This window comes from Typopeltis vanoorti, chromosome 2, assembly GCF_054136105.1.
Source record: "Typopeltis vanoorti isolate ZY-2024b chromosome 2, IOZ_Tvanoo_1.0, whole genome shotgun sequence".
NCBI lineage: Eukaryota > Metazoa > Arthropoda > Arachnida > Uropygi > Thelyphonidae > Typopeltis > Typopeltis vanoorti.
In genome coordinates this window covers 83858749-83870489 of record NC_143550.1, presented here as the reverse complement: position 1 = coordinate 83870489, position 11741 = coordinate 83858749, and positions in this window count along the sequence as shown.

Genomic DNA, 11741 nt, shown 5'->3' with positions numbered 1-11741 from the left:
CTTCAGCATTTCTGGTCGAATATCATCTACTCCTGCTGCTTTTTCACATTTCAAGCCTTTGATGGCTTTTTCTACTTCAAGCATGGAAATGTGTTCCTGTTGAGTGTTTTTTACCACTGTGCTATCACTGCTTGTTTCACATTTAGCAATTTTTCGAAATAATTACTCCATACTTCAAGGATATCTTTTTCTCCCATTGTCATGTCACCTTTATCATCTCTAACTGGTAATTAGCTTACGGAATTAACAACGCATATAAAGGATATTAATTAAAGGCAACTTTAATGAATAACTTCAATATTTCGGCAACGTCATGTTGCCATCTTCAGGAACATAAAAATATGGTATGTGCATGCAAGCACTAACAAAAGCAAATGAGGAAGAAGGCAAGAAACTAATATTGTTCCTAAAGTCCTAATGGTGCCCTCTGGCGGGCTAATTGGGTTGTCTTGGCCGTTGGGCTGAAGTTCTCATAATGTAAGTCTCCCAAATTTGGGGTAGTTTCATGCACCCAAATTTGTTGAGGTTTGGAATGTTTTTTAAAGCTGCTGATGATTATTCAAGGACTAATCTTTCGTACTTGAACTTGCTGCGGTGTATTATTTTAGTTTTCTTCCAACGAATTCTATGGCGAGTATCTAAGGCATCGTCTGCCAGCCCAGAGTGGCTGTACTGGTGAAACCGGATGTAGTCTTTGTGTTCTGAAATCCTGATATTTGCTGTCCTACTTGTTTGGCCAAAGTAGGACAATTTGCAGCTGCAAGGGACCTGGTATACACCAGGTAGGTCTAGGGAAAGTGGTTGGTCTTTGGTAGAGTGGATAAGGGATGCCAACTTTTTATATGGTCTACAATAAGAAGTCAGGTCATATTTTTTGGTTATTTTCTCAGAGGTGCCCCGGATGTAGGGGATGGTGATAGATTTAGTGTAATCTTTATTGTGGAGGGGGGGGGTTTGGTTTTAGTATTTTCTGGATTTTTTTTTTGGAGGATTATAGCCATTGGCTAAGAAAGTGTTGAGGATGTGGTTTAGTTCAGTGGTTAGGACATCATCATCTGAGCAGATTAATTTTGCCCACTTATATAGTGTTTTTATAACCCCGTATTGTTGTGAGGGCTGTCCTGCCTGTTTGTCCAAACAGGCAGGACAGCAAATATCAGGATTTCAGAACACAAAGACTACATCCGGTTTCACCTGTACAGCCCCTCTGGGCTAGCAGACGATGCCTTAGATACCTGCCATAGAATTCGTTGGAAGAAAACTAAAATAATACACCGCAGCAAGTTCAAGTACGAAAGATTATTCAAGGAATCATCAGCAGCTCTAAAAAACATTCCAAACCTCAACAAATTTGGGTGCACGAAACTACCCCAAATTTGGGAGACTTACATTATGAGAACTTCAGCCTAACGGCCAATACAACCCAGTTATCCCACCAGAGGGCACCATTAGGGCTTTAGGAACAATATTAGTTTCTTGCCTTCTTCCTCATTTGCTTTTGTTAGTGCCTGCATGCACATACCATATTTTTATGTTCCTGAAGATGGCAACGTGACGCTGCTGAAATATTGAAGTTAATTAAAGTTGCAACATGACGCTGCTGAAATATTGAAGTTAATTAAAGTTGCCTTTAATTAATATCCTTTATATGCGTTGTTAATTCCATAAGCTAATTACCAGTTATGTATGACCAACGTATAGCAAGGCTTATACGTTGGTCATACATAACTGGAATTACTATCATCTCTAACTCCTTTTACAGCACTCTTTCCTCCATTTCTAGCTTCTTCAACAACCTCCAGAATATCTTACCACCTTCTTGATATTTATTTTCTATGTTCTTACCAAAGTCCTCCCATGACTTTTGTTTAGCTAGTTTTACACAGTCTTTCGCTTTCTTACATTTGTCTCTGTATTCTCTAAGAACAAAAGCTGACTTATTTGCCAGGAACTTTGGATATGCTTTCTTCTTTACTTTTACTGCCTCTTTAACTTCCTGTGTCCACCATGGAGTTCTGATTTTTTATCCTTGCAGACAACCTCACCACATGCCTCTCTGGCTGAATCAATCAGAGTTTTCTTCAAGGCTTGCCACTGAATCTCCAAGGTTTGGTTCTTGTTCTCAAACTCTTTCATTTTTTCTTCAATAATCTTTGTGTATTTTAGTCTACAGTTCACATCTGAAAGCTGCTCAACTTTTATTTGCTTTAAAACTTTCTTACATGTTATTCTTTTCAATATGAAATTCAATTTTATCCTGCTCAAGATTAAATAATGATCACTTCCAATTTCAAATCCTCTGTACACTCTGGTGTCCTGCACCATTTCTTAATTGTCGAAAATGAAGGAGAAGAGTGGCCATAAACTTTTATGAACTTAGAATGAATTTCTTTTACAAAGAAATTTATAACTGCACGATACTCAATTTTATCCATTTCAAGGGATACAGACAACACTTTTGCTTCAGACAGCTGTATAAAACAAACTACTTGATAGAATGACTTGCAATTTCACATAGATGATTATGACAGATGTACCAACTTAGAAAAAAAAATCTTGCCGACAGTGTTGCAATCTGTGGTGAAGGCCGAGAACTTTTCAGACTAGCCTCGTAAATCCTTGGCAAGGCAGCAATTCCAGGGTGTCCAAAGCTATTCTTCAACAGACCAGTGTATAAGGTCATAAAAGTGCAGAAGTTATGTTAAGTTAAAAACCTTAAAACAAAATGTTCTTCCTGTTGGTTAGTTATTTAAACAAAGCACTCAAGGCTATGATGTATTACATCTGCAAAGTGTGTTTTCCCTAGCTGGAGCATGTTATACGTGATGAAATACCAGATTCCAAGAGGAAACCAGCTAACAACCTTGCAATGAAAAGTCAAATGAAAAGTCCTTATAAAGGTTACTATCATACAGAGATGGTAACCTTAGAAGGACGTTCTGCAGTCATGATATGCAGCATACAAGCATTCATTAGTCAAACCTTATCCATACTGATAATTTCCAGAAGTTGATTAATGTGTTTAAAAAATGAAATTTCATAATGTTGTTCTGCAACTCAATAGCACAGTACTTAAGGGTTAATAAGCTTCAGAAGTAGCAGAATGAGTTGTACATTTCAACGATTTCATATTATATCATATTTTAAAATTAAGAATTAAGTGCATTAGCTTTTATACTTCATTTTGTAATTTAGTACATATACTAATGGTGTTCATCAATATATATATATTATATTTGTTCTAGCTTTTTAGTGCAGATGCTAGTTCTTGTTTCAATTCTGTGCATGTGCTTCTTTGTTCTTGCTTCATGGGTGTGCATAGGGCTCCACACTTAGAGATGGGTACAGAATGTAAATATAAAAAATTCATATATGCCTTCGTATATTCATATATTCCTATTTCCGAATTTAGGGACACAAAACACATGTGTTGAAATGATTATTTTACTTATTATTAATAAAATAACAATTTGATGTTTCGATCCCTGTACTGAGGTCATCATCAGAAGGATACATGTGTATAGGGAACCAAGCTACATGCTCTTGCACTCTGTACTGGTAAATTAAATCTAAGCTATTAATTAATCTTTTTCTTAGCCTGACCTCTAGAGATAATTAAATAAAATGAAATAAAATAAAAGTTGAGAAAATAATAATAAATAAATAAATAAAATATATATATATATATAAAAATAAAAAAAAATTATAATTAATAAATAAAATAAATAAAAAACTACAATAAACTCTGCTGAAGTCCTCGTGTACTAAGATTCTTCTTGATTTGTACAGTTCCGATTGTTATACTATGATTTTCTTCAGGCCTTTTACAGTTCAAGTTGGTATGGAATGTTAAGGAAAAAAAAAAAAAAAAAAAAAAAAACACTTCACCAAGGTCTTCTTGTATTGGGATTTTTCTTTGGCTTGTTCTGGTTGCTATGAAGGTTGCAGATGGGTCGGTAATGTAGCTATAGCTGTTGCTGTCCGGGGTGGTCTCTTAGGTTGCCGCCCCTCTTAACACACACCAAAAATACTACAAAAAGTCAAAACGACATATAGCGAAATAAATTAAAACGTTATGTTTATTTTTGAAGTAAAACTTTAATTTCAACATTCTAAAATCTTATTTTTCTTGCTTTTCTGTTAACAAAATCGTCAACGATATTAGTGAAATTTATTTCATAGCAATGTAGGTAATTCTTAATCAGTTTTATTTAGAAAAACTCTTCTCACAACTAGTAACACTTACAGCAACTGTGAAGAAAATTTCCAGTAGTATTACAATGTTTGGAACTGAGTTCTCGAGACTGTATTTTAGAATTAACTAAAAAATTCAAAAAGGTTCAAAGTGCCGCCCTGGGCAGATGCCCCCCATCCCTCCCCCTAGCTACGCCACTGAGACAGGTCTTACAGATTCTTGGAATGGTTAGGCCATCATTTTTGTTCAGATTTGGGTTATGTTAGGCCATCATTTTTGTTCAGATTTGGGTTATGTTTGAACATTTCACATGCTTCTTTGAATTTCCTCTCGAACCAGGTTTTGGTGCAGTGTAAAGACTTGATATTTTTCCAATCAATTCTGTGGTATGTTTGGAGTGCATGGTCAGAAAGGCCGGTTTTTCCAAAATTGAGATATTTAATGTGTCGTTGTGTTCGTCCTTCCTAATTGGGATGGTTTGCCCTGCTTCCCCTATGTATGGTAGGTTACATGTGCATTGTATTTTGTATACCCCTGGGTGGGCTAGGTGTGGAAGAGGATCTCTGGAAGAACTGAGTAGGTGTCTTAATTTTGTTGGGGGTTTAAAGGTGGTTTTGAGGTTGTATTTGTGTAGTGTTCTGTCTATTTTTTTTGGAGATGCCTCTAACATATGCATTCTTGAAATCTTTTTTGTTTTTACTAGTATCTCTATGAAGGATCTTGTGAATAGTTTTTTTTACCGTATCCATTTTTTATAAATGTATGGTTGATGATCTTGTATTCCAGGTTTAGAGCTTGTTCATTTGAACAGATAGTTTGAGCTCTGTGTTTAAGGGTGCTTATGACACCTAGTTTTGTGTTGGGTGGTGATAAGAAATTTTGTGTATGTACTGGCCTGTGTGTGTGTGTGTGTGTGTGTGTGTGTGTGTGTGTGTGTGTGTGTGTGTGTGTGTGTGTGTAAGTTTGCGGTAGACTGAGAAGGAGAGACAGCCTGAGGGAAGTAAGGAGTAAGACGAGTGTCTAGGAATGGAAGAGAGTTGTTTTTTTTCAATTTCAATGGTGAATTGGATACATTTGTGTTGTTTGTTCAGGTGGCTAAGGAATGTATTTAGTGCTTCACAGCCATGGGGCCAAATGGCAAAAATATCGTCAACATATCTGAGCCAAATTTTGGGCTTTAGGCACGATGACTCTAGAGCTTGTTGCTCAAAGTCCTCCATATAAAAGTTAACAATTGGGGGGGAGGGCATGGCTGCATCGTCTTTTTGAAGGTAAAAATTGTTTTGCCACACGAAATATGCGGAGCAGAGTACGTGGGCAAAGAGGGCCATGATGTCGTGTGGAAATATGTTCTGTAGGAGTAAGATAGTATCACTGATCGGGACATTGGTGAAAAGGGAAGTTATGTCAAAGCTGACTAATAAATCTTGGTTGTTGAGTGTAATGTTTTTAATTTTGTTTATGAAATGTGTGTTTTTTATGTAGGAAGGGGACTGGCTTACCAATTCCTTGAGTGTGGCCGCTAATTTTTTGGCTGTCGATTCCTTCAACAATCGGACGTAGTGGTGTGCTTGTTTTGTGTATTTTGGGCAGGCCATAATGAGGTATTAGTTTTTTTGTTGTTTCTTCCAGCCATGTGTTAATGGATTTAATTAATTCAGTTGTTTTCTTTTTGATACGTTTCGTGGGGTTGTAATTTACCATTTGGTAGGTGTTGTGGTGCGATATCAAGTGGTTCATTTTCTCTATGTAGGTAGTTTAAGGATTTTAGAGCCTTTTTCCATTTTGTTTATGTTGCTACTTAGTTTTTTGTTTGAATATAGAATACAGGATGTATCCATGCATATTTTATCAGCTAAATTGGCAGGGAGGGATCTTAAATCTCTCTCGATATAATAAATGATATCAAGTTTGTTTACTGACCTGGGTGCAATGGCGTAGTTTAGACCTTTCTCCTGCACTGAGAGTTCACCTTGGGTGAGATTGTAGTTTGATTGGTTGATAACCAAGCCCTGGTCCGATGGAGGTTGGTTGCTCCTGGCTTTGCTTGTGGGTGATGGCTGTTCCTTTCGTTATGGCGTCGTCCTGATCGTCTTGTGCTTTCATGTTGTTGTAGCGATCGAAACTTCTTTATTAGTTTTTCCTTGTTTTTCAGTAATAGGTGTTTGGTCAAGTCATCAGCGATCCTGTCTAAAATATCCCAAATTTCTGGATTAATGTAGTAGTCGGATAGTTCTAATTTAAGTTGAAGAACTTTGGCTTGGGTTGAAGCTAGGTTTTTTCGTGCCTCGTGGATCTGTTCTCTTAACAAAGCTTTTTCCAACCAGGCATAGATATGGAGCTCTTTAGCTGATTTAAACTTCTTCTTTAGTTTAATGCAGTTGGATTTTAAGTTGCTGTCTCTACATCATTTCAAAAAGGCTAGTAAATTGATTAACAAGGAAACATGTATCTTTAGCTTACCATAGAGGCTGCACTGCTTGTGGGTCACATCTCATAAACACATGTTGAAATGATTATTTTACTTATTATTAATAAAATAACAATTTGGCGTTTCAATCCCTGTATTGCAGTTGGATTTTAAGTTGCTGTCTCTACATCGTTTCAAAAAGGCTAGTAGATTGATTAACAAGGAAACATGTATCTTTAGCTTACCATAGAGGCTGCACTGCTTGTGGGTCACATCTCATGGATTATGATGACTCTTTCTTTTAAGGTTACACGGTGATCAGCATTCATATTTCCAAATTTAGAGACACAAAACACACATGTTGAAATGATTATTTTACTTATTATTAATAAAATAACAATTTGCCGTTTCAATCCCTGTATTGCAGTTGGATTTTAAGTTGCTGTCTCTACATCGTTTCAAAAAGGCTAGTAGATTGATTAACAAGGAAACATGTATCTTTAGCTTACCATAGAGGCTGCACTGCTTGTGGGTCACATCTCATGGATTATGATGACTCTTTCTTTTAAGGTTACACGGTGATCAGCATTCATATTTCCAAATTTAGAGACACAAAACACACATGTTGAAATGATTATTTTACTTATTATTAATAAAATAACAATTTGGCGTTTCAATCCCTGTATTGAGGTCATCATCAGAAGGATACATGTGTATAGGGAACCAAGCTACATGCTCTTGCACCTCTGTACTGGTAAATTAAATCTAAGCTGTTAATTAATCTTTTTCTTATCCTGACCTCTAGCAATAATTAAATAAAATAAAATAAAAGTTGAGAAAATAATAATAAATAAATAAATAATATATATATATATATATATATATATATATATAAATAAATAAAAAAATTATAATTAATAAATAAAATAAATAAAAAACTACAATTAACTCTGCTAAAGTCCTCATGTACTAAGATTCTTCTGGATTTGTACAGTTCCGATTGTTATACTATGATTTTCTTCAGGCCTTTACAGTTCAAGTTGCTATGGAATATTAAGAAGAAAAAAAACACAAACACTTCACCAAGGTCTTTTTGTATGGGGATTTTTCTTTGGCTTGTTCTGCTATGAAGGTTGCAGATGGGTCCTCCACATTCTTGGAATGGTTAGGCCATCATTTTTGTTCAGATTTTGGTTATGTTTGAGCATTTCACATGCTTCTTTGAATTTCCTCTTGAACCAGGTTTTGGTGCGGTGTAGGGACATGGTATTTTTCCAATCAATTCTGTGGTATGTTTCCACATATGAACCTAGATTCATATGAATTACTCTGAAGTAGTAGTAGTCTAGTATTATCAGTAAATTACTACAAAATAAAATCATACATATGGACATTGCAATAAAACATATTACAGTTGGCTATTTATCATCATTTGAAATTATATCAATTAAAAATGAAATAGCTAAAAATTAAACTGAGGATATAACTGACATTGCAAAAAAACAAATAACACTATGTAAAACTAACTATTTGCAAGTTGTAACATAGAAGATTTAATAAATTGTGCGCAAGTCTGGTCTCCTGGTTTCCGTTGTGATTCTGATATATTGGAAAGAGTGCAACCAAAGTGTTAAAAATGATATCAGGATTGTGGAATACTGATCATGAAGATAGATTGAAAATTTCTAAACTGCAGACACTGATAAACAGAAGAAAGAGGGGTGATATGATTGAGACTTACAACTTCTAAAAGGGTCATTACAGGATTTCAATTGATGGAATTTTTCATTTTATGGAGGGTGGGGAAAGGACAAGAAGGCATCCTTGGAAGCTGAGAATGAAGGCCATTAAGAAGGGGATGAAATCTAGATTTTTCTCTCATATAGTTGTGCATGGTTTGTATAGATTGCCATTGGATGTTGTATGTGCAAGCAGTATGAATGAATTCAAGAACAAGTATGATATGCCACTAAGAAGGAGTGAGGGGCTAGATTTTTCTCTTATAGAGTGGTGCATGATTGGAATAGATTGCCATTGGATGTTGTGTGCAAGCAGTGCAAATGAATTCAAGAATAAGAATGATAGCTGGAGCATGTAGTATGTGGTTTCCTCTTGATGAGTCTCTGACTCTCTGGAGGTCTCTCTTAATATTAATAATAATAAATATATTTTGCATCTATAAATTATTTTTCTATCCAAAATATGTGGCATAAACATGTGCACACTGAGAAGAAAACGTTTTTTTTTTTTTGGTCCATAACATTTCTAGGTCTTTTTTTTTTTCTCTGCAGGAAATGAAATTTCCTGCAAAATATGGAGCCAGTATTGTGTACTCTTAATGTGTAATTTAATTTAATGCAAGATTTAAGTTTACAATTTCCAGTGTTCCATTATTGTAATGCCCTGAAGGCAAGGGACTTCCAAACAAATCCCCCATAATAATTCAGCTGTTGCATGCCAGTTATCCCTAAAATCATAATATTTGTATATGTACACAGAAAATTAAGAAGGAAATGTGGATTTTTTTTTATAAAAAAAATAGTCATTTGATTATTGACAACTGTCAAAGAAATGGCAAATGCCTCTGTAACCAAGTCAAACATATGACTTAGTTGCCTAACTTTTTGAATGTATTCAAACTTTATAAAAAAAAATCATGTTAATACAAGTACAGCTAATTCTCACTATAGAATTTTCAGTTGATAAATTTCAGTAGTTAGAAACTACTGAAAAGTACCAACCAAAGTCCCAGAAGCTTAATGCTATGCTAAAAAGTTAACTGTAGCAACACATTCACTAAAGTAAACTATTTCTGTGAACCCTATGAGTATGCTATAGTGAGAGACAACTGTATTTTTTACAACATTGAAAAGTACATTTTTTAAACGTGATTAGCAGCTAAAAAGTAAGTATTGAGCACAACAAATGTTGATGATAATTCTGTCATTGTATATGATGGTACAATGGCGAAATTAAATATTTTATATTTAAAAACAAGTTTCAGAAATAGTAGTCCTCACAGAAAAACAGGCAATTTGTAAGGATTTCATAGTAACAGATGACAAGACATGGAGAGCATCCATGTCTTGCTGAAAACATAAAAATTGAATAGCAAGAATTTTTTTGGAAGTTTTTTTTTTTTTTTGTACAAATAAATATTACCAGATGATATGTATCTATAAATATCATTTGTAGTATTATAGATACATATGTATCTATAATAAAGTGATTTTCTTTTTTTTAATTATTATTTTTGTAATGGTTGTATGCTCCTTATCAAGTTCTAAAATCTTGGAAATATTTTCTTCTTCACTTATTCCTTTTAATTTCTGCATGTTTACAACCAGAGGAGGAGAGGTGATAACAAATGATATACAATATTACTATTATATTAATTTTATCATATACTTTGTGTGTTGTCATGTAAGAAACAAAATAGAGTGGACTTGAATATTTATTTCATTTTCACTACCTGAATGTAACATGTAATTTAAAAAACTGACATGGTACTATCCCGACATGGGATCCTTTGGGGTCTCATGCCAGTCCCAAGCCTGGATAAAGGAGAAGGGTTTGTCAGATGAGTGTCACTGCTCTGCCCATAAAGAAAAAAATACAACCGTTATCTGATGCCTTTACGATCAACAGCTAAAACATGCCTGCTCAGATGTTGCCTGGATGAACAAGGTCTGCGACACCAATCGAGAGATCGAGATTGGATCCCGAAAGGAAACAGAAACTGAAACTAACAGAACTGTTATCAGTAGGAACATGGAATGTACACACTTTGGATGTCGGGAAAACTAGAATTACTTCACAAGGAAATGAAGAGATATCAGTGTGATATACTAGAAGTGGCGGAGATGCAATGGACATCATCAGGAGAGATAAATGGATGCAAAATCATATGGTCAGGGTATGACACCAAGAACGAAACAGGAGTTGATTTCCATCTTAAAAAAAACTTTAGACTACAAACCTGTCAATGAACGAATCATAGTAGAAGGATTTCAAGAAAAACCATTTAATATATCAATAGTCCAGATATATGCACCCACATCTGCAGCACAGATGAGTATATTGACTTATTTTACAAAAATCTGACAGAGACAATAGAAACAATACCAAAACAAGATGTACTAATTATTGAAGGAGATTGGAATGCCAAAGTTGGAATAGATAATGATGGTTGGGAAAGCATAATGGGAAAATATGGTTTTGGAGAAAGAAATGAATGAGGTGAAAAAATGTCAGAATTTGCTGTGGACCGTGAGATGATGATCTGAAACACAAGATTCTAGCAAAAGGAGTGTAAAAAATGGATGTGGCAATCAAATGATGAGAAACCAAGAACATGATCAATATGATTATGATTAAAAGAAGATAACATCAGTACAGCAGTGTTGAACTTTTCAAGGAATGAATATAGATTCGGGTAATAGTTTAGTGATTGCAAACATTAAGTTGAAATTAAAAAGAAAATATAAACTCCATCATCAGAAACGAAGAGATACAGCAAGAATAAGTGAAACAGAAATAGGAGGAAGGTACAGAACAGTGTTAGAAGAGAAACTTAAAAGTGTAGACAAAGAAAAAAAATTTGAATCCAAGAGTGAAATGAGTATCGAAGGCAATAGAAGACGCTGTTGAAGAAACAGTACCAGAAGAAGAAGTGGATTAGACAAGAAAGATTGAAATTAGTACAGGAGAAGAGAATGTTGAAGATAAGAAGGGATACATCAAAACAAATAGAGCAATATAGAAGAAAGTGTAATGAGGTGAAAAAAGCAGTCAGAATGGATAAGATGAAAAGGTTAGAAGCCCAATGCAATAATACAGAACAGCACTATAGATAGCATAAAACTAGGGATGTGTACAAAATTATTAGAACCATTAATAAAAGGTGGCAACCAAAACAGACCACAATTAAAGATGAGAAAGGCTAAGTATTGATGAATAAAGATAAAATTGTACAGCAGTGGAAAAGTATCTGAAAACTAGATTGTTGGGAAACTGGCTGAAGAACTGAAGCAGATATCATCACCAGGTAATGTGTATGATATGGACATGTAAGAGGAGAGACAGAAAAAGCAATAGGATGGCTAAAACTTAACAAGAGTCCTGGTAATGATAACA